Raw genomic sequence first — 25,605 nt, 5'->3', positions numbered from 1 at the left:
AGAGTCGATGCCACAAATGGCAAAAGCAGAAAAATGTTCAAGGAGGAAGGAACCCAAGGAAAGTTAAGGATGAAAGCAGGAAAATATGTTAATGGGATAGTCCAAGGAAGAGAAGAACCTTTGGAAATAAACCAATTGGAAACCTTTAATTATAGGAGTAAGAGGGAATACATTGACGAATTAGTGATGGGAACCCGGTTACGCACCAAAGAAAGAACAAGTGTAATGGGTTGACACTGTCGACTGGGAGATTAATGATATGGAATAAGAATTCATGCGAAGTTCGACAGATTTGATTTTGGAGGAAATGGAATGAAGTACAAGGAACCAGCTAGGGAGACCGCTCGATCATAGTGTCATAAGCATAATTAAAAGCTCAATGAGTAAAGGTAGAGAGAGTGTAAACTGTATGGACTTTGTGCTCAGAGCAAAAGTAGTGGACGCTCAAAAAGTATGGATGCACGGCTTCAGTACGAGCGTACAGTTAAGGAGACTTACGAGCAAATGAACTAAATGTGCGCGAGGATGAATAGTAGATAGGAAGGTAAAGGAATATTGACAAATGATGATATAGGCAAGAAAGAAAAATGAATGAAAACTTGTAGTAAGAAGTCTTAATATGTTATGCACAAAATCAGAAACAAGGACGAGGAATGAGGTAATTATCGTAGCCTAAAAATACTCGAAGACTGTTGACACACAAGGAGCCCCTTAAAGGGGGGAAGAACGTATGATATTAGGCCAAAAGGGAATTATAACATGATCGAACGCCAGAAAGGGAAATTTATTAGCTCGGGACCAGAGTCTGAAATATGTCGCGCGCATCAAAAGGATACATGGAAGGAGTAGAAACAAATTGACAATGGATGTACCGTGAAGCCGACATAGAGGGCAAAGAATGAAAAGAGTACCAAAGGATGTACACAAGGTGGGCGTAACTAATTGGCTATGAGTCGGGGATATGGTGCGGTACGCTAAATCTATTGGAAAAGAATCATAGGAGTTTGAAAACTTTAAATGGAGACATAGAAGGGAAAATAAATAGATAATGCTATGGGAACACCCTGAAGGAGGGATATGACAGGAGAATGATAACAAGTAACTTAAGAGGATGTTACAAAGCATAGCAATAGTATGTGGATTAAAGACCAAGATGTTGGCTATAGAGTTATTCGTTAATGATAGTACGACTTATAAGTGACCAAGGAAAAAGGGACACAACATGATAGAACAAACGAGCTTTGGTATAAATGGGATGTGTTAAACAGAATAAACCAGGAGATTGAGAGAATATGTCTGAGATCGAATACACTTTATACGAATATGCGAGAATGGTTATGCAACTTATGAATATTTGTACGTTAAGCAAGCCAAGTGAGTGAGTACTTGATAAGGAGGAGTAAGGATTCAATAATAACAGTATAGTTATGATATTTTGGATGCGATATAAGATGCAGAGATGGTTTAAATCAAGTTACTAAGATAGAGTCGGTACTAAGGGCAAGTAGAAATTAATTAGGGTTGAATCAAAGACCCCTCCCGATACTGATTGTAAGACAATTGAGAAAAGTCAAGGAAAAGCGTAGAGATTGGTGAAGTGTCGCAAAGGTATTTCTTGAGCTAACGTGCGTATTTTCATGTGTCCTCGTAAAGATTATGACCTAATGAGGGACGGAAAGTTAAGAGCAAACCGCGGAGAAAGGGAAATAGAAGAATTTGAATTAAAGACAAAAGAGTGACACAAGGTAATATGTCTAAGGTATGACAAGTCAAATTAAGGAAATTATGGAACGATTTAAGCCGGACGGTTAGGACTAGGTAAAGTTATACCTCAAGGAAGTAGTGAGATTTCACAAGGTTTTCACATCTATTATATCGGACAGAGGGCATAGTGTATAATAATTTCTGGAAAACTTTTTGGAAGGAATTGAGGACACAAATAAGTCTTACCATAGCATTAGATTTTAATTAACGAACAGGCTAAGCGTAGTATCCAGACGCTAGAAGACAAGTTGTGAGTCCGTGCCATTGCTTGCAGAGGCAGCAGGAATGGACACTTGCCATTTGTTGAGTTTACTGGCAATGATAGCCGCCATTCTAGTATGCAGAAGACACCGTATAAGGTTCTGTATGGCAAGAGGTGTGCGCCATCACTTGGAAGGTTTAATAGTGACAAGTCTAAGTTACTTAACACAGATATAATTCAACGGACAGTTGACAAGGTGAAACTCATTCAAAGACAACTATTAGCAGCTTGGAGTCGACAGGAATCATACGTAGACGACCGATGTCAACATTTAGAGTCCAAGTCGGTGATGGGGTACTTCTAAAAGTGTCACATATGAAGGGAGTTATGAGATTCAGCAGGAAAAGAAAGTTCAGTCGAGATATACGAGACCTCATCAAATCGTTCACAAGGTAGGCAAGATTGCCTATGAATTAGGCCTACCACCTAACCTAGAGGCGGCACATCCAGTGTTCCACGTATCTATGCTTTGCAAATGCATTAGTGACCCTTCCAGAATGTTTCCCGTGGTGGACATCCAAGTGACAAAGGAATTGTCCTACGAGGTACAGCCAATAGCCATACCGGATCGTCAGGTAAGGAGATTGCGTAATGAAGATGTGGCATCCGTTAAAGTACTATGACGAGACAATAATAGGAAGGAAATTGAAGAGGAGACGAAGAAAAATAAAATAATAACCCACCTATTTCCTATACCCACAGGTATTGAAAATTCCTTATTTGGCTGTATTGGTGAATGAACGAATTGTATATGCTAACCATAAAAAGAAACTCCCCCAAAACGCTCATAAGTCCCAATAAGGCTAGTTTAACATTCGAGGACGAATGTTTTAAAGGGGGGGAGGATGTTATATCCCGCATTTCGCGCATTCAGAAAATTCAAGATAATTGCGGGAGGTTGAGTGCAAGCCTACATTTTAACCTTGTTTAGTACATAAGTTGTTTATAAGAGTTATGGGTGCGGAAATAGTGAGGAAGGCTAAGGGAAAAATTAAAAATTGGGAAAAATTAGTTTTCATGAATTACAATTAGCCATGGAATGATTGGGCTTGAAAATAAAAAAAAAATATAAGAAAGAAGCCCAAGAGGTGGCCGGCCATATGGCAAGGTGGCCCAAGGCCCATGAAAATTTTAATTCAAGAAATAAATAAAGAGATGGCCCATGTATTAATTCATTTTATCTCTTGGAATGTTCAAGAAAATAGAAAAAAAAAAAGGCAACAACATTGAAGGCCATTCGGCCATAGAGGATTTAACAAGAACCTTGAAAAAACAAATTGTTCAAAAATTATTTCCTACTAATTGGAAGGTCCTTAGCAAGATGAAGTGATTATTGGAGCAAGAAAAACATATATTCATGCAAGTTGTAGATTCTAGCCAAGTGGAGAAGCTAGGAAGAAAAGGTAAGATTTAATCCTTTTTTATATGTTATGAAGGGTTTGTTTATGTTGTAGTAGGTAGAAATGGATAGAATTCGTGAAAATATGGAAGTTTGCATGGTGGTTGTGTGTATATGCATCGGCCGTGTGTGTGTGTTGTGTGTAGGGAGGATGGGACAATTTCTATGTAATAATTTGATTGTTGTAGAGAAGTATTCTATGATGGGAATGAGAATTTGATGATTCAAATTGATGTTGGAATTTTTATGGGCTGATTTGGAAGACAATATGATATTAGTGTCGATTCTTTATTCATGAGTATAATGTTGTTAGAATGTGTGTTGTTGGGATAGTTCATGAATTTGGAAGCAAGAAATGCATTAAAAATTGTTTCTAGGGAAGTTGGGGAGTTTTCGGGTGAATTATGGTTTTGGTGAAATTTTTGTATATTTTGTAGAATGATATGAAATGCTTTCGAATTGTATTTGAATGATCTTGAATTAGTAAATGAATATGAAAACGTTGATATTGGTTTGAAAGTGTGAAGTTGGAGTAGAAGTTGTTGCATTATGTAGAAAGGAAGACTATTTATGTTAGAATGTGTTTTGTATTTATTGTTGGTGTTGTTGGTATTGCTGTGGGTATTGTTGTTGACATTTGGCCGTGTTAAATTCTCGGGGATATTGAATTTATAGGGAAGATGCTGCCCAAATTTCTGTAGACAAGTATGGATTTAAGATTTAATTCCTAAAGGCTTATAATCAATATTTGGTAATTGTGACCAATTGTAGATTTTGGAGGGAACGGGATTTGAGTTTGGACAAGCGTAAAAGGCAAATAAGGTATGTAAAGCTCTACTTTTGCTTTCTTTGGCATGTCCTAGTTATGATAGGCTATGATACGAACCTAGGGGATAACTCTACTCTTTAAAATCCGAGCTCAATTTGACCCTTTTTCATTCAATGTAATTAAATTAGGTTTTGTTGGAAAGATATGTTTAAACACCTTATTACTCCAAAAAGGGTCTTGCGTCATAAAACGTTCATAACTTTCATAAAGAGAACCGGAATGCCCGAAACTTTCGTTGACGTCTCCATAAGGCCTAACGTCCGTTGTTTATGTACGCCACCTCGACTTGACCCGAGGTGGGCCCTCAATTTCCGAAACCTTCTTGTATTGTTCTATTTGACCTATTTCCGTACTATGATTAAAAGAAACCTTTATATATTGTTCCGACTACTAAACGATAGTTGTTTTAGCTATTCCATTGAACCCTATGATATATTTTGATATGTACAAATGATCTCAGAAGTTTTTCTTTAACATAATCCGCCGTGACATCCGAAAGGTAAGTACTGTGGCTATCGTTTGATTTTTTTTTCTAAATGACCTATCGTTCGGACTATTATATCTAGTCTTTGTAAATATTTTATGATGCATATAGTTTCTCGCTACTCTACTCGTGGATGCCTCAATGCTTCCTTCACTGAGCCCGGGCCAGGATATGTTATCACGTATATTCCACTGTATTTTTCGTTGTGCCTCGATGTGAGGGGGCAGGTATACATGTACATGGGTTGTGGAGTATGCTGTGCCATGTACACATATTCTGATATTTGATGATATGATATGATATGGCCATCTTATATGTTATGATATGTTACAGAGATATTCCCTACTCTGGAGTTATGCTGTGTTGTGGCGCCAGTGACGGGGTGGGGGCCACGTTCTATCCACCGTGTCCCATAATGGGGCCGAATCTAGCATATGTTCTGACTTGCATTACCTATGTTTTATGAGTAAGAATTTTGATACTCCTGTTATTGCACTTATTTTCTGTACTCCCTGCTCAGATTATGATTCTGATTATTGTATCTCATGCTTTACATACTAAGTACATCTTCCGTACTGACCCCCTTTCTTCGGGGGCTGCGTTTCATGCCGGGCAGGTACACCATGATGATGTGAAGTTATTGTAGAGGATGTTCCAGCAGAGTTGGCAAGCTCCATTTGCTCCTGGAGTGCTGCCGAGTCAGAGTTTGTATGTTATGCTTTTCTTGATTGATGTTAGAGACTTTGCAGACAGGGTCGTGGGTATAGTATGTCAGTTGTGTAAAACGGCTTCGTCAGCCGATATGTCATTCTGTATTATGTATTAAATTCTATGTGATCACAGATTCAGCTTGATTTGGAAAGCATCGAAAAGAATATTTTGAGAGGTTATTATGTATTTTCTTTTTATTTGATTTAAAAGTCTAATAAGATTATGTGTGCCCTAAAGGTCTGTGGGTTCGCTTGGCTCCGGATGTGGGGCCGGGTGCCCATCACACCCTAGTGGAATTAGGGTGTGACAGTCTCATTCGTTACTAGCCTTAATTTCGTGGCGTTCTAACCACAATTGGCCCTTCGATTTCATCAATTAAGCCAAAACCCCAAAATTAGTAAGTACCCTTAATTCATGAATTGATTCTAGAAGCCAAGATAGATTCAATCCTAGAATATATTTATCCACAATTATAGATGATAGAATTAGTATTTAGAACAACATGAACCAATTAGATTAGAGGGTTTACTGATTAATGACCTAGGTTCCATAACCCACCTCCCTTAATAACCACTTACTACCATGGATACTAGTAAAGGAAATGTAAATGCAAGATTATGGTTTTAGAATTTACCCACGATGATTTCACAAAACACTCTCTTAAAATCATCCCCAATGCTCTTTAGACTTAGGTTTTTGGTGAATGGAACTAATTAGTTAAAATTAGAAATAAAATAGGGATTCTGATTCAGTGATTCACGCTGGGGTAGACCATTTCCGCTCCCGCAATCCCGCCTCAGCGGATTCCCATCCGCTGGGGCCGAATTCATTAATTACGTAATGGTTCCGCTCCTGCGGACCAAAGAAAGCTGGGGTGGATCTGCAGGGGCGAACAACCTCCGTTGGGGCGAGACACCTAACCAGAAATTTTCTAGTTTCACCAAGTCTCAACTCAAAACCCCAACAACCATCCGAGACCTCCCAGATTCAGACAGAACATGCATACGTAAGTAAAATCATGCTATGAATCCATCATTGCCCTCAGAATTCTCAGCGGAGGTCACGTTGACTCGGTCAACCCCCAAACAGCTTAGCCAAGTTTCCAACCAAGTACCAAAATGCACCCAAAAGTCTCGGGAACCGAACCAGCCACCCCACAAAGTCATAAACGACCCTCCGAACCTCACGAAATTGACGAAATTCTGAAAAAGGTCCATTTAACCAAAAGTCAACTATTGGTCAACCCTTTCACTTAAGGGTTCTAATTTCTTCAACTTCCACTAGAAACATCCGAATACCTTAAAAACCGAGTCGAAGGGGTAGTATCGTCAAAATACGCATAATGATCGAAAGGGATTTTACATCAGATAACAATTAAACAACCGTTCGTCCTCGAACGGACAAGGAATGAAATGAAGGAAAGGTACCTGACTAGGTGAAAAGCTGGGGATATCTACTATGCATATTGGACTCGGTCTCTGAAGTAGACTCCTCGACTGGATAATGCTTCCACTGAAACTTCACTGAAGTTATTTTCTTTGACCTCAACTTTCGAACCTCTCTATCCAAAATGGCTATCAGCTCCTCCTCATAAGACAAATTCTGATCAAATAGAACCGAATCCCACTGAATGATATAAAAACCGTTCGAATGATATTTCTTCAGGATAGACACACGAAACACCGGGTGAACACCGGACAAACTTGGAGGTAATGCCAACTCATAAGCTACCTTTCCTACGTGACGAAGGGTCTGAAATGGGCCAATGAACCTAGGGCTAAGCTTGCCCTTCTTCCCAAACCTCATCACACCCTTCATGGGCGAAATCTTCAACAGAACCTGCTCCCCCACCATGAACTCAAGATCCCGGACCTTTCGGTCTACATACTTTTTCTGCCTGCTTTGAGTCGCTAGAAACTTCTCCTGAATCACCTTCACCTTATCCAACGACTCTCTCAAAAGATCAATACCCCAAGGTCTCTGTTATATCCCGCATTTTATGCAATCGGATAATTCAAGACAATCGCGGGAAAACAACAAGCAAGGCAATATTTTATTTTGTTTGGCACATGAGTTGCTTATGAAAAGTCTAGAAGTGGAAATATGGAGAAAGACGAAGGGCAAATTTGGAAGTTGGAAAAATGTTTCATAAATTACAAGTTGCCAAGAATACAAAATGGGCTTGAACTATTTTTTTTGAGCAAACGAGAGGCCCAACCGGCCATGCATAGGGTCCAAGCCCATATGGAATAAATTTTGGTCAATAAATAAGATGACTAAGTCATCTTTATCAAATTAAGCTCTAGAATTTTCTAGAAAGGGAGAACAAGAGAAAGAGAGAGCTAGGTTCTAGGGCCTTTCGGCCAAGAGAGAAATCAACAAGAAAAATTGATAAAATTTCTCCAAAAATCATTTTCTATCAAGTAGGGGGTGCACAACAAGGTGGAGTTGTTGTTGGAGCAAGAAAGGTTCAAAATCATACAAGTTGCCAAGAGTTAGGCAAGTGAGAAGTTGAAGAAGAAAGGTAAATTCTAGTCTTGTTTTATGTGTTATACATGGTTTATATGTGTTGTAGTATGCTAAAATGGATGAAATTCATGAAGGAGAGGAAATTAGTATGTGGCCGTGCATGTTCATATATGAATAAGAATCATATTTCAATTATTTTGTTTAGTATTTGGTTGTTATGGTTGTGAATGATATGTGGAAGATGGAAGTTGAATGAATTTGGAGAGAATGTAGTTGTGCATGCATGAAGTGTGGCCGTGAGTGTTGTGTGTGTGTGTGGCCGTGAGGTTGTGGTATAGTATGGAAGTGAATGAGTTAATTTTATGTAGTGTTTTGGTTGTTGTTATATTGTGAATCCTATGTTGCTAATGAATGTCTAGGAACCTTAGTTGAGTTGTAGAAGTTGGAGACTTATTTTAAAAACCATGCATATTGAATGCGATGTTCTTACGCGTATGAAAGACAATGATTTTGTTATGGGGTTGTTGGAATATATATATATATTAGAAGATTGCATTGTTTTATTGGAGTTGGAAGGTTTTGAAGAAAGTAATAAATTGATATCATGTATCTTGAATTGAATGTATGGACCGCTAGTGTGATTGTTGAATTCATGTTGATAGTTTGGCCGGGTTTGAATTCCCGGATTGTGTTTGATGAGGATTTGACTAAATTGAATGTCGAGGATGGTATATTTGCAGAGGAAATGCTGCCGAAATTTCGGTAGCCAAGTATTACCTTAAGATTTCAACTCCAAGTATGCTAATAAGAGTTTTGGTAACTATGACCAAATTGCAGATTTTGACGAGATTGCGACGTGAATTTGGAATAGCAAAAAGGAGCGGAAGAGGTATGTAAGGCTTCACCCTTCTTTCTATGGCATGTCTTAGCAGAAATAAGTTGGGTACGAGCCTCGGGGACAACTCTGTTCCCCGGAATCCGCACCTAAAGTTTTCTACCTTTTGTTCAATAGAATTGAACTAGAAAGTGTGCCAATGGTCGGAAAAACCTCCTAGACCCCTATAACTTGCATAAATGGGACCCGATTACCCTAGAACCCTCACAAGTAATGACACGACATGTAACATATGCAACTAGTACACACTACCTCATCCGGCCCGAGGTGGGCCCGTTACTCTCGGATTTTCCTATAGCCTTGGTTGACTTACTTGAAGTAAATCCAAGGGGGACTTTTGATCCCGACCTCATTACCGAATGATAAGTACTATAACTACTCTAACGAGAATGGTTCTATGGGGATAATGATAATGACAATGTTAGACAAGAGAATGTACCTATGACAAGTACGACCAGAACGATTCTGCGACTAAGATTTTTAAGCTAAGGGTCCAATGTGAATATGAAATTGATAAACTAATTTTTGAATTGTATTTATATTCCCTAGCTATAACTTTATTTTCTAAGACTCCAAAGCCTATGACTGTCATCTATGATGCCCACGATTTCATTCTACGGTTACTGTAATACTACTCTCTGTTGATAGTCTCGCCTTAAAATACTCGTCCCTTCAAGGTGAGACAAAGCGATCACAAGTACTCCATAATGTAATCGGAGGCTACCGACTTTACGTCACTCCGATGGGCGTAACTTTCCTTGGTCTCCCATGCATGCTAGTTAGGTGCTACAAGTAGATGTGTATGGGTTTGTATATATATAAGGTAAGTACTTGTATATGGGATATGTGTATGTATAAGAGAGAAGTAAATGTACATGTATCTGTATATGGGGAAAGGGGAAGGGTCACTGTTATATTACCACCTGATTCAGCTGGATTCCATCCCGGACGCGGGATGCCCGGACGCGGGATATGGGAGAGCCGTACGCGGCGTCTGTATATATATAATGTATGATATATATATATGATGTAATGTGTTGGGACACCGTTGGGGAGGGGGTTGGAAGAGCCGATGTATTCGGCGTCTGTAAATGTGAATAAAAGATATTGTTTGCTGAAATGTACTGTTTTCTGTACACGAGAATAAGTAATATATAAATGTTAATTCCTATGCCTATGAAAAGAAACGTTTCAAAGGTGAAAAGACAAGCCTACATGACAGCCGACCTGAAAAGGGGCCTTCCCACGTACAGGTTACCTTCCAGCCTCGTTATATGTCCTATGACTCCATGATATTGTTAATCGTACTCTAGATTACTGTTTATATTATCTTTTATGCCTTACATACTCGGTACACTATTCGTACTGACGTCCCTTCTTGTGGATGCTGCGTTTCATGCCGCGCAGGTCAGCAGACAGGTGGACGTGATTCTTAGGAGCTCTACCAGCGGTACTCTACAGTGCTCCAGTTGTTTCGGAGCCTCACTCCCGCGGTACTATTTTGTGTGTATGTATACTCGGGCACGACAGTATTCGGCCCTTTCTATGTATAAGTGTACTATGTCTAGAGGCTCGTAGACAGATATGTATAGTCAGTCAGGTACAGATATATGTATGGTGTCTTGGCATGATTGTTGTATAAAGTAACAACGAAGTTTACTAGTTTATGTTCAGAATGACGCTGCTAATGTTATTGTTCAAAAAACAAATGGCTCTGTTTACACGGCTTGCTAAGAGGTAAAGATAATATGATAGATAAGGGAGCTCGGTACAAGTATCGGGTACTCGTCACGGCCCCTAGTCGGGTCGTGACAGTCTCACCTCAAAAGCATCAAACCAGTCAATCGGAGATCAATATCTCCTCCCATTTAACACGCCTCGAATGGAGCCATATCGATACTCGAATAATAGCTGTTGTTGTACACAAACTCTGCCAAATGTAAGAACTGGTCCCAAGGACCACTCAATTCAATCACATAAGCTCGAAGCATATCCTCTAAAACCTAAATTGTCCACTTAGACTGACTGTTACACCTCGGAAATTTCTCCGTACTTGTATGATGAGTGGAATGATGAAGAGTTTGAGTGTATGATGTTTTGTTAAGTCGGGAATGGCTAATTAAGAATTTTTGGATATAACAAAGTCGCGGAAAATTTTCTGTCCAGTGGTCGTATATGGCACTATACGACCCGTAAAGTGATTTACGGACCGTATAGTGCAATCGTCCTTCAGCTTGCCAAAAACCTCAAGTTCTGCCAAGTGTTGAATATGGTTAAATACGACCCAGTTTACGGCCCGTAAATTGGTTTACGGTCCGTAAACCAGGTCGTAAAATGCCATGTTCCTCAGCCAAAACTTTCTGTTTTTGAAATGATTAAATACGGCCATGGAGGACGAACCGTAAATCAAAATACGGTCCGTATATGGTGGTTTACGACCACTGTTCATCCCGACCAGAATTCATTAAAGATCAGTTTTTGTGATTATTAAAAGGGACTTGGACTTCAATTCATTTCATTATTCATCCATACAACTCAAGAACATTCTAGAACTCTCCAAATATTTCCTCCACAAGAATTCAAGAGAATCAAAGGGAATATCGAGATCATCACCACTAAATTCATGAAAATAAGTGTAAGAACACATCAAAGGATCTTCTAGGTCAAGAAATTCCAAGAAGGTGGAACTAGGGTTTTGGATAATTAAAGTATTTCAACTTAAGAATTGTTCAACCATCATCCAAGGTAAGTTTCATGATTATTCCATGTTGTTTGAAGTATTGGAAAGCTTAGACACTTGAAATGTAAAAGAACATAAAAATGGGTCATTATTGAATGAATAGTGACATAAATGAATGATAGTGGAATGGAACTATGAATATTGAAGTGTTGTGAGTACTCATACGTTATAAATGATGTTTATATCATGAAACAAGCATTAAATGCATGAAAACGCAAGGATGAGCTAGAAGTAGAAATAAGGGAAAATTGGAGGAAAATGGTGGATTTTGCCAAATGTACGTAAATGACGATTGTCGATTATGATATTGAGAGTAACATTATGAATGTTGCGAGTTAATATAAAACATGAGAGAAGTAGTATGAACAAAGGAGACGCTGCCCAACTTCTCCTAGAATTTGCGACGCGTTCTTATAGTTAGTTTACTAATGTTGATACGAATTCTCTTATGAAGGTAACGACGTGATATCGACGGAGAACAAGTGAGCGATATCTTAGCTAAACGACCAAGGTATGTGAGGCTAGTCCTTCTTTCTAATGGCATAAATCTTTTAGCTTGAATCCCTATTCGTTTTGATGAGTTCTTATATTCTAAGAAGTTAAAAACTTATACCTATGAATGTCCATATGAGATAAGTTATACGATATGATGACACTAGAATGATGGTGATGTTATTCCTTGCCTACACTCACCTTATGTACTAGTCCTTTCAAGGTGAGGCAAAATGTCCATGATGGTTCCATAATGTAATCGGGGGATCACGACCTTACGTCACCCCGATAGAGTAAAGTTGATCATGAGTCATATATACGCATTATGATAAGATAAGTATTTTATGATAAGCATATTACTATGAGTATTTACATTAAGCATGTCATGATTGCATTCACATCGGGCCTAGTTGGCCGGGCAGACACCGCTTCGGCGGGCAGCGATACAGATACACCACGACCTACGGGCGTGGGCAGACACCACTAGTGGGCGGCATGAGATGGTACCCCGGACGCGGGAGGCCTGGACGCGGGCTAATATTATTGATTATCACACCGTTCCGACATGGACGGGCAGCTTGCATATGATGCATACATGTTATGATGATGATTATGAGAAAGATAGCATGCATTACTTCATTTATGATTATCAGTCAGATCCATATGTCTCATGTTGATGTTATCCCCATATTATTGATGTCTCCTTTCATTATGTATGCCTCTCATACTCGGTACAATATTCATACTGACGTCCTTTCTTCGGACGTTGTGTTCATGCCCACAGGTAGACAGGGAGGAGAGCTTGGCCCAGGTCCTCAGTAGCTGTCAGCTGGTAGATAGCACTCCATTGTTCGGAGGTGCTTATGGATATCCTTTTGATGTACCTTCATGTATGCATATTTTGGGCATGACGGAGTCTTGTTCCGTCTATGTATTCATTATGTTAGTAAAGGCTTGTAGATACGCAGTGTGGGTTAGATGGTCTCACAAGATGTTTTCATATGTATGTATATTATTTTGATGGCGAAGAGGCAAATGTATATAAAATATTTATGTTTTAATTAAATATGATTTTCCTACAATTGGTATGTAAAATTGATAAAAGAGTATCAAATGAGCAAGACAAGCAGTAGAGTAAGCGGTGCTCGGTAATTGCTCCGGGTACCCGTCGAGGCCCCTAGCTGGGTCGTGACAGAAGTGGTAGCAGAGCAGTTCATCCTAGGAAGTGTCTACGAGCCGTGTCTAGTAGAGTCTTGTTTATGGTGTGTTGCGCACCACGCTAATAAACAAGAGGCTACAGGGCATTTAGGAAAATGACCATCCTTCTTCTCATGAAATCGTGCGATAGAGCCATGCCTAGGATTATGTTCTTCCTAAAAGTGCGTTATGGTTTCAGAAAAATGCCGTCGAAAAGAAAATCTACAGCTGCCCAGAATGGCAAAGCTACGACGAAGAAGCGGGCAGAAAGGGAGCGTCCGGCGGAGGTAGAGGAAAGTGAATCGCAAAGTGAGGCCGCGCCCAATGTAGAAGAGCAGGGAGGAGCCTCAGCTCTGATTCCTCCACCGGGTGCTTCGGGTCAACAAGTGTCCGAGGCCATACATTTATTTACACAGTTGGTTTCCGCTCTGGCACAACGACAGAATGCGGGCCCAAGTGATCGTTCGGCTAGTACAAGAGCCCGTGATTTCGTTACTCTAAACCCTCCAGAATTTTTCGGGTCGAAGCCGGATGAGGACCCACAATGTTTTATCGATGAAATGCTGAGGACGTTAACTCTTATGCATGCTTCTGAGACTGAATCTGTAGAGTTGGCCTCATATAGACTTCGCGACGTGGCGGTACTATGGTATAAGAATTGGGTGATAACAAGAGGGGAGAATGCACCACCTCCCGTGTGGCAAAAGTTTGTAGATGCCTTTATTCGTCACTACTTGCCACCTGAAGTCCGCCGAGCTCGAGCAGACAGGTTCTTGAATTTGAAACAAGGAAGCATGAGTGCCCGAGAGTATAGTATGCAGTTCAACTCTTTGGCCCGGTATGCTCCGACTATGGTGGCTGACATGGGGGACCGAGTCTATAGATTTGTGAGTGGTTTAGGACCACACTTGTTCAGAGATTGCCTGACAGCCTCTTTGCAAGACGGGATGGATATTTCCCGGATACAGGCCCATGCTCAGAACCTCGAGGAACGACAACGACAGCAGAGAAGTGATCGTGAGGGTGACAGAAGACAAGGTAAGAGGGCTAGATCTATGGGGGAGAGCAGTGAGTACCGAGGGGGACCGAGACAGACATATTCTAGGCACTCAGGTCAGTCAGTGACTAGTGCACCTCTTAGATTCTCAAATAGGAGGGTTGACCGTTCTTTTCAGTCAGGCCAGGGGCAGAGTTCGAGGGCCTCAGATTCGCAGTCTAGGGGAAACTTTAGCCAGAGGAGACCTCCAGTACTGCGGTGTAGCCAGTGTGGCAAATTACATTCCGGACAGTGTTGTCAGGGTTCGGATGCTTGTTATGCTTGCGGGCAGGTTGGTCATATGATGAGAGATTGCCCTTCAGCCCACAGGTTCAGCAGCGGGGTCTTCTTCAGTGCGCCCGATAGCACAGACTCCTCGGACTACAGCAGGCAGAGGCAGAGGTAGAGGGGGAGCATCCACTTCAGGTGCTGTTCAGCCCCGTGTATATGCCTTAGCTGGGCGATAGGATCTTGAGTCTTCCCCAGACGTCGTTACAGGTACCCTGTCTATATTTTCCCATGACGTATATGCTTTGATTGATCCGGGTTCTACCTTCTCATATATTACTCCGTATATCACTGATTGTGTTGGGGTGAGACCTGAGCGAATTAAACCTTTCGAGGTATTCACTCCGGTTGGTGATCCTGTAATAGCGAGGCAAGTATCTAAGAACTGTGTAGTCATTATATGTGATCGTCAGACAAGGACTGATTTGATTGAACTTGAGATGATAGATTTTGACGTAATTATGGGTATGGACTGGTTGGCATCATGCTATGCTAATGTTTGTTGCCGGACCAAGGTAGTTCGATTCTAATTTCTGGGAGAGCCCATACTCGAGTGGAAGGGCAATACAGCTTCCTCAAAGGGTAGGTTTATTTCCTACCTTAAGGCGAGAAAGATGATAGCCAAAGGTTATATTTGTCATCTAGTTCGGGTTTATGACACGGAAGCGGAAGTGCCAACTTTCTAGTCTGTCCTGGTAGTGAACGAATTCCCAGATGTGTTTCCCGACGAGTTACTAGGCCTTCCTCCAGAAAGGGAGATTGATTTCGCCATCGATGTGTTACCAGACACCAAGCCCATCTCTATTCCTCCGTATCGAATGGCTCCAGCAGAACTGAAAGAGCTAAAAGCACAGCTAAAAGATTTACTCGAGAAGGGGTTTATAAGGCCTAGTTCCTTGCCATGGGGAGCACCGGTCTTGTTCATAAGGAAGAAAGACGGTTCGTTACGAATGTGTATTGATTACAGGCAATTGAACAAGGTGACAATAAAGAATAAATACCCTCTTCCTAGAATTGACAACTTGTTCGATCAATTGCAAGGTGCTAAATGGTTCTCCAAGATAGATCTGAGATCGGGTTATCATCAGGTGAGAATTAGGGAAGCAGATATTCCCAAGACTGCCTTCAGGACAAGATATGGTCACTACGAGTTTCGAGTACTGTCGTTCGGGTTGACGAATGCCCCGACAATGTTCATGAATTTAATGAATAATGTGTTCAAGCCATTCTTGGACCTCTTCGTGATAGTGTTCATCGACGATATCCTGGTATATTCTCGCATAGAATCAGAACATGCAGATCATCTAAGAATTGTTCTTGGCGTTCTTCGAGATCGGGAATTGTATGCAAAGTTTTCAAAGTGCGAGTTTTGGCTTAATTCTGTTGCATTCCTGGGTCATATTATTTCAGGCGATGGTGTTCGAGTTGACATACAGAAAATAGAAGCTGTGAAGACCTGGCCAAGACCGACGACGCCTACAGAAGTTCGTAGTTTCCTTGGGTTAGCAGGATACTATAGAAGATTTGTAGAGGGCTTCTCATCTATTTCAGCCCCATTGACAAAGTTAACCCAGAAGTCGGCTAAATTCCAGTGGAGTGATGGCTGTGAGCATAGCTTCCAAGATTTAAAAAACAGGTTGACCTCAGCGCCAGTGCTAACACTTCCAGAAGGATTAGATGGCTATGTAGTATATTGTGACGCCTCCGGTGTGGGATTAGGATATGTATTGATGCAGAATGGGAAAGTTATTGCATATGCTTCGAGACAGTTGCGAAAACATGAACAGAATTACCCCACTCATGATCTTGAGCTAGCTGCTGTCATTCATGCATTGAAAATATGGAGACACTACTTATATGGTGTGCACGTGGACATCTATACAGATCACAAAAGCCTTCAATATATTTTCAAACAGAAGGAGTTGAATCTGCGGCAAATGAGATGGTTAGAATTACTGAAGGATTATGATGTGAACATTCTATATCATCCAGGGAAGGCGAATGTAGTAGAAGATGCACTTAGCCGCCGATCGATGGGTAGTTTGTGTGGAGTTCCTTCGAAAAAGCGAGAAATGGTTCGTGAGGTCCATCAGTTAGCAAGTCTCGGTGTACGACCAATTGATTCAGGAGATGCAGGTATTTGCATCAATGACCCCACAGTTTCATCATTGAATCTAGAAGTGAAGGAACGACAATATGAAGACCCTCAGTTAAGCCACTATCGAGATCTATCTCAGGAAAAGGAAAAGTCTCCATTCGAAGTTTCCATAGAAGGGGTTCTTAGATGTCGAGGCTGGCTATGTGTACCGAATGTGACAAACTTGCGCCAACGGATTTTAGAGGAAGCACATTATTCCCGGTAATCCGTTCATCCAGGTGCAACCAAGATGTACCACGATCTCAAATTGATATAATGGTGGGATGGCATGAAGCGAGACATAGCAGAATTTGTAGCACAGTGCCCAAATTGCCAGCAAGTGAAGGCCGAGCATCAAAAGCCAGGAGGCTTATTGCAAGCAATGCAAATTCCTACGTGGAAATGGGAAGAAATTAACATGGATTTTGTGGTAGGATTACCCCGTACGCGAGGGAAGTATGATTCTATATGGGTGATCGTGGATAGACTCACGAAAGCAGCTCATTTTCTCCCCGTTAGAACCACATATTCAGCGGAAGATTATGCTAAATTGTATCTCAAGGAGATTGTATGACTTCACGGTATTCCTTTGGCCATTATCACAGACAGAGGGGCACAGTTCACAGCCAAGTTCTGGATGTCCTTTCAAGAAGGTCTAGGTACTCAAGTGAAGCTCAGCACGGCGTTCCATCTGCAGACCGACGGACAAGCCGAGCATACTATTCAGACCTTAGAAGATATGCTACAAGCGTGTGTGCTGGACTTTGGTGGTAGTTGGGATGAGCATTTGCCTCTTATTGAATTTGCCTATAATAACAACTATCATTGCAGTATTCAAATGGCCCCGTATGAAGCCTTATATGGAAGAAAATGCAGATCTCCAATTGGATGGTTTGAAACCGGAGAAGTACAATTGATAGGCCCCGACTTGATCCAAAAAGCAGTTGAAAAGGTTAAAGTGATTCGAGACCGACTGTTAACAGCTCAAAGTCGCCAAAAGTCTTATGCAGATAATCGCCGACGAGACTTGGAATTTCAAGTGGGCGATTGGGTGTTCTTGAAGGTATCGCCGATGAAGGGAGTGATGAGATTTGGCAAGAAGGGAAAGGTAAGTCCCAGATATATTGGACCCTACCAAATCATTCGCAAGGTGAGTCGAGTAGCCTATGAATTGGACTTGCCTTCAGAGCTCGAATCCGTGCATCCAGTATTCCATGTTTCGATGCTCCGCAAGTGTATTGGAGACCCAAAGAGAATAGTTCCGGTTGATGATGTGCAAGTAACAGAGAAGCTAACATACGAGGAAATGCCCATTTCCATTTTGGATAGACAAGTACGAAGGCTTCGGAATAAAGAGGTTGCTTTAGTCAAAGTTCTATGGCGGAACAATAATCGGGAAGAAATGACTTGGGAAGCGGAGGAGAAGATGAAATCTATGTACCTCCATTTGTTCCAATCCCCAGAAGAGATTCAAGATGAGACGCCGATGATGTAAGGTATGTATGTTTTAATTTTATATTTCTGGTCGTGTGTGGCCATAAATGTGTTGATATTGTGATATAGCCCTGTGAGGCGAAGATATTGTGGGTTGTTGTAAGGGAAAGGTAGTGTCCAAATTACAAAGGAAACTCTGGCAACATTTTTCTAGAATTCCCAAGTGTCGAACATTCGAGGACGAATGTTCCAAAACGGGGGAAGAATGTTACACCTCAGAAATTTCTCCGTACTTGTATGGTGAGTGGAATGATGAAGAGTTTGAGTGTATGATGTTTTTTTAAGTCGGGAATGGCTAATTAAGAATTTTTGGAAATAAGAAAGTCGCGAAAAATTTTCTGTCCAGTGGTTGTATATGACACTATACGACCCGTAAAGTGATTTACGGAGCGTATAGTGCAATCGTCCTTCAGCTTGCCAAAAACCTCTAGTTCTGCCAAGTGTTGAATATGGTTAAATACGACCCAGTTTACGGCCCGTAAACTGGTTTACGGTCCGTAAACCAGGTCGTAAAATGCCGTGTTCCTCAGCCAAAACTTTCTGTTTTTGACATGATTAAATACGGCCATGGAGGACGAGTCGTAAATCAAAATACGGTCCGTATATGGTGGTTTACGACCACTGTTCATCCCGACCAGAATTCATTAAAGATCAGTTTTTGTGATTATTAAAAGGGAGTTGGACTTCAATTCATTTCATTATTCATCCATACAACTCAAGAACATTCTAGAAATCTCCAAATATTTCCTCCACAAGAATTCAAGAGAATCAAAGGGAATATCGAGATCATCACCACTAAATTCATGAAAATAAGTGTAAGAACACATCAAAGGATCTTCTAAGTCAAGAAATTCCCAAGAAGGTGGAACTAGGGTTTTGGCTAATTTAAGTATTTCAACTTAAGGATTGTTCAACCATCATCCAAGGTAAGTTTCATGATTATTCCATGTTGTTTGAAGTATTGGAAAGCTTAGACACTTGAAATGTAGAAGAACATAAAAATGGGTCATTATTGAATGAATAGTGACATAAATGAATGATAGTGGAATGGAACTATGAATATTGAAGTGTTGTGAGTACTCATACGTTATAAATGATGTTTATATCATGAAACAAGCATTAAATGCATGAAAACGCAAGGATGCGCTAGAAGTAGAAATAAGGGAAAATTGGAGGAAAATGGTGGATTTTGCCAAATGTACGTAAATGACGATTGTCGATTATGATATTGCGAGTAACATTATGAATGTTGGGAGTTAATATAAAACATGAGAGAAGTAGTATGAACAAAGGAGACGCTGCCCAACTTCTCCTAGAATTTGCGACGCGTTCTTATAGTTAGTTTACTAATGTTGATACGAATTCTCTTATGAAGGTAACGACGTGATATCGACGGAGAACAAGTAAGCGATATCTTAGCTAAACGACCAAGGTATGTGAGGCTAGTCCTTCTTTCTAATGGCATGAATCTTTTAGCTTGAATCCCTATTCCTTTCATGAGTTCTTGTATTCTAAGAAGTTAAAAGCTTATACCTATGAATGTCTATATGAGATAAGTTATACGATATGATGACACTAGAATGATGGTGATGTTATTCCTTGCCTACACTCACCTTATGTACTAGTCCTTTCAAGGTGAGGCAGAATGTCCATGATGGTTCCATAATCTAATCGGGGGATCACGACCTTACGTCACCCCGATAGAGTAAAGTTGATCATGAGTCATATATACGCATTATGATAAGATAAGTATTTTATGATAAGAATATTACTATGAGTATTTACATTAAGCATGTCATGATTGCATTCACACCGGGCCTAGTTGGCCGGGCAGACACCGCTTCGGCGGGCGGCGATACGGATACACCACGACCTACGGGCGTGGGCAGACACCACTAGTGGGCGGCATGAGATGGTACCCCGGACGCGGGAGGCCTGGACGCGGGCTAATATTATTGATTATCACACCGTTCCGACATGGACGGGCAGCTTGCATATGATGCATACATGTTATGATGATGATTATGAGTAAGATAGCATGCATTACTTCATTTATGATTATCAGTCAGATCCATATGTCTCATGTTGATGTTATTCCCATATTATTGATGTCTCCTTTCATTATGTATGCCTCTCATACTCGGTACAATATTCGTACTGACGTCCTTTCTTCGGACGCTGTGTTCATGCCCACAGGTAGACAGGGAGGAGAGCTTGGCCCAGGTCCTCAGTAGCTGTCAGTTGGTAGATAGCACTCCATTGTTCGGAGGTGCTTATGGATATCCTTTTGATGTACCTTCATGTATGCATATTTTGGGCATGACGGAGTCTTGTTCCATCTATGTATTCAATATGTTAGTAGAGGCTCGTAGATACGCAGTGTGGGTTAGATGGTTTCACAAGATGTTTTCATATGTATGTATATTATTTTGATGGCCAAGAGGCAAATGTATATAAAGTATTTATGTTTTAATTAAATATGATTTTCCTACAATTGGTATGTAAAATTGATAAAAGAGTATCAAATGAGCAAGACAAGCAGCAGAGTAAGCGGTGCTCGGTAATTGCTCCGGGTACCCATCGGGGCCCCTAGCTGGGTCGTGACACTGACCATCTGTTTGAGAGTGAAAAGCTGTACTGAGATCCAACCGAGTCCCCAACTCGTCCTACAAAGCCCTCAAAAAATGAGGCGTAAACTGAGTGCCTCTATTTGAGATAATGCAAAGGGCACTCCATACAATCGAACAACCTCACGGATATAGATAATGGAAAACTTCTGTACAGTGTAGCTAATCTGGATTGTAATGAAATGCATAGACTTAGTCAACCTAGCAACAATAACCCAAATCGAATCGAACTTACCCAAGGTCTTCGAAAGACCAATAACAAAATTCATGGCTATCCTCTCCCACTTCCACTCAGGAATGGGCATCCTCTGAAGCGTACCCCCGGTCTCTAGTGCTCATATTTAGCCTACTAGTAATTCAAACACTGAGAAATGAAGTCAACAATATCACACTTCATCCTACTCCACCAATAGTGCTGTCTCAAATCATGATACATCTTGGTAGCACCAGGATGAATAGAATATCTAGAACTATGAGCCTTCTCTAAAATTAACTTGATCAAGCCACCAACCCGAGGGACACAAGCACGACCCTTAATCCTCAAAACCCCCTCACTATCCAGAATGGTCTCTTTAGCCTCTCTACTCAACACTTTATCACGAATCTTGTACAACTTAGCATCCTCAAACTGCTTTGCCCTAATCTGATCCAGAAGCAACGACCTTGTTACACCTCAAAAATTTCTCCGTGAACGTACAACGAGTAGACCAACGAAGTGTATGAGTGTGTGATGTTTTACTAAGTAGGGAATGACCATTTATGAATTTTGGAAATGAGAAAGTTACAGATTTGCACTTTGACCCAGTTGGTCATAGAATAGAATACGGCCCATAAAGTAGTTTACGGACCGTAAACTGCCATCGTCCTTCAACATTCCAAAAACTTCAACTTTCTGGCAAATGACGAAATGGTAAAATACGACTCAGAATACGGACCGTAAAGTGAAATATGGCCCGTAAACTGTGACCGTAAACCACCATGACTCCAGCAAACCTTTCTGTTTCTGATATGCTTAAATTCGGTCATGAAGGACGGACCGTAAACCAGAATACGGCCCGTAAAACCATTGTGCATCCCGACTACTGTTCATAAAAATCAGATTTTCTGATTAATATAAGGGATTTTTTTCATCTCATTTCTCATCTACACAACTCAAGAGAACTCTAGAACATTCCAAACATTTCATCCACAAGAATTTAAGGGAAATTAGCGGTCAACTACATGAAATCCATGGAACCAAGGGTGTGAAGCTCATCAAAGTTCATCTACACTAAGAAATTTCAAAGAAAGTGTAATAGGGTTTTTGGCATAAAAGAGTGTTGTTGCTCAAGGCTTGTTCCAACACTACCCAAGGTAAGTTTGATGACCTTCTCATGATGATTGAAGCATTAATACATTGAAACACTTGGATTATAGAAGAGTGTAGTAAAATGGGTCCTAAAATGTGAATAGTGTCATAGTTGAATGATAGTTGGATTGCATTATGAATGTTGATGAGTTGAGAGTATAAATATGTTATAAATGACGTGTAGACCATGAAATAGGTTTGATGTATGAGAAAATGTGATGATGAGCTAAAACCCATAAATGTGGAGAAATTGACGAAAAATGGTGGAATGTGGTAAATGTAGATAAATGATGATTGTTGAATACAATATTGTGAACGTTGTTTTGAGCGTTTGGGAGTTAATATAGAATATGGGAAAAGTAGTATAACCAAAGGAAGTACTGCCCAAATTTTCCCTAGAATTAGTAACGTGTTCTTATAGTCGATTAACTAACATAAAGGCGAATTCTCTTTTGAAGGTAGAAACGCGATATCGAACGAGAGCAAGCGAACGATAGCTTAATTAAACATCAAAGGTATGTGAGGCTAGTCCCTTCTTTCTAATGGCATGAATCTCATAGCATAATTTTCCTCCTCCTCATGAGTCCCTATATTCCGGAAAGCTAAAAGCCTATAGCCATGAATGGTAATATAAGATAAGAGATATGATATGATGATCTTAAAATGGCATGATGTTATTTATTGCTCACACTCACCTTATATGTTAGTTCCTTCAAGGTGAGGCAAGAAGTCGATAATTGCTCCATAATGAAATCGGGGGATCACGACCTTACGTCACCCCGATAGAGTAAAGTTGGTTATAAACCCTATGCATGTATTATGATAAGTATGTTACGATAAGCCTATTATGATGAGTATGTATGATGATGATATAACACCGCGCCTAGTTGGCTGGGCAGTCACCGCTAAGGCGGGCAGCTATACGATACACCATGGCCAAATGGCATGGGCAGACACCACTAGTGGGCGGCATGAGATGATACCCCAGACAAGGGAGGCCTGGACGCAGGCTAATGATATGGTTATCACACCGATCCGATATGAACGGGCAGCTTATACATTGTGCATACATGATATGATGATGAGTATTTGTAAGACAACATGACTTAATTCTTTATGCATGACCGTCAGATATAGATGTTCCATATTGATATTTCCATTATGTCATTGTTCTATTTCTTTGTTCATGCCTCTCATACTCAGTACAAACAACGTCCGTTTTCTTTGGATGCTGTGTTCATGCCCACAGGTAGACAGGGAGGAGAGCTCGATGCAGACCAGCAGTAGCTGTCAGCCGATCGAAAGCACTCCTTTGTTGGGAGGTGCTTATGACGATTCTTCTGTGTATATTCATGTATATGTATTTTTGGGCATGGCGGGGTCTTGTCCCATCCTTACGTTTTGTACTCCAGTAGAGGCTCGTAGATGCGCAGTGTGGGTTAGATGGTCTCACGAGATGCTATTATATGTATATATTATTTTGATGGCCGAGAGGCAAATGTATTTAAAAAGTATTTATGTTTCCATATAAAATATGATTTTCCTACAATTTGAGTATAAAGCTGTTAAAAAAATCATTAAATGAGCAAGATAAGTAGTAGCACGAGTGGTGCTCGGTGGCTAGCCCCGGGTACCCGTCATGGCCCCTAGCTGGGTCATGACAGACCTCGCCTCAACATAAGCCAACACTCTGCCAGAATCTGAAACATCAAGTCTCACCAACCCATTTGCCAAAGCCTAAACATCTCCAGCCAAAGGCCTCTCCTCTGATACCAGGCCAAACTACCCATACTCACAGCCTTTCGGTTCAAGGCATCCACCACCACATTGGCCTTGCCCTGATGATACAAAATAGTCAAATAATAGTCCTTAAGCAACTCCATCCATCTGCACTGTCTGGAGTTCAAATACCTCTGATTGAATACAAGCTGAAGGCTATGGTGATTGGTGAAAACCTCACAATGGACCCCATCAAATAGTGCCTCCAAATCTTCAAAGAAAAAACTACCGCCGCCAACTCCAAGTCATGGGTGGGGTAGTTCTTCTCATGAACCTTCAATTGCCTCGAAGCGTAGGCAATGACCTTACCATCCTGCATCAGAACAAAACCCAAACCTACACGCGAAGTATCATAATACACAGTGAATTCCTTCCCCTCAACTGGTAGAGATAGAATGGGAGCTGAAGTCAACAAGGCCTTGAGCTTTTGAAAGCTCTCTTCACACTCATCAAACCACTGAAAAGGAATATTCTTCTGAGTAAGACGAGTCAAATAGGAAACTATCAAAGAAAAGCCTTCACGAACTGACGGTAAAACTGGCAAGACCCACAAAACTCCGTATCTCGGTAACTGAAGGGGGCCTAGCCCAATCTCAAACTGCCTCAATATTCTTAGGATCCACCATAATCCCATCCTTAGACATAACATGCCCCAATAATTCTACTGAATCAAGCCAAAAATCACACTTAGAAAACTTAGCATAAAACTTCTTTTCCTTCAACAAAACAAGAACAATCCTCAAGTGTTTCTCATGATCTTCCTTGTTGTGCGAAGATACCAAAATATCATCAATGAAGACTATGACAAAGGAATCCTAATATGATTTGAAAATATGACATAACAAGGAACTTATAATGACCATAACGAGTCCTAAAGGCCGTCTTGGGAATATCCTCAGCTCGGATCTTCAACTGGGGATAACCCGACCTCAAATAAATCTACAAAAACACAGAAGCTCCCTAAAGCTGGTCAAATAGATCATCAATGCGGGGAATAGGATACTTTTTTTGAATGGTGACCTTGTTTAACTGGCAGTAATCTGTACACATCCACATCGACCCATCCTTCTTCTTCACAAAAAGAACGATAGCGCCCCAAGGGGAGACGCATTGTTCCTTAAACTCTCTCAACTCAGCCTGTGCCATCTGATATGGCGGAATAGAAATAGGGCCAGTCCCCGGATCCAAATCAATACAGAAATTGATATCATGGTTGGGTGGCATACCCAACAAATCCATAGGAAATACCTCCGCGAACTCGCTCACCACAGAAACAGACTCGAGTGACGGAGTGCCAACACTGTTATCGTGAATATGGTCTAAGTAGGGAAGACATCCTCTATCCACTAACTTCCTGGCTCGAATGAATGAAGTGATCTTCTTCGAAGAGGGACTAGGAGTACTTCCACTCAAGTCTAGGAATACCCAGCATAGCTAGTGTAACTGTTTTGGCGCGACAGTCCAATATCGCATAATAGGGAGACAAGCAACTCAGACCCAATATAACATCGAAATATACCGTATCAAGAATCACAAAATCTACCCACGTACCATAACCCATAAATGTAACCGTAAAAGATCGATAGACTCGATCTACCACAAAAGAATCTCCTACCGGAGTAGATACATGAATAGGCCTGTTAAGTAGATCACA

Source organism: Lycium barbarum, chromosome 3 (genome assembly GCF_019175385.1).
Source record: "Lycium barbarum isolate Lr01 chromosome 3, ASM1917538v2, whole genome shotgun sequence".
Taxonomy (NCBI): Eukaryota; Viridiplantae; Streptophyta; class Magnoliopsida; order Solanales; family Solanaceae; genus Lycium; species Lycium barbarum.
This window is presented reverse-complemented; position numbering follows the sequence as displayed.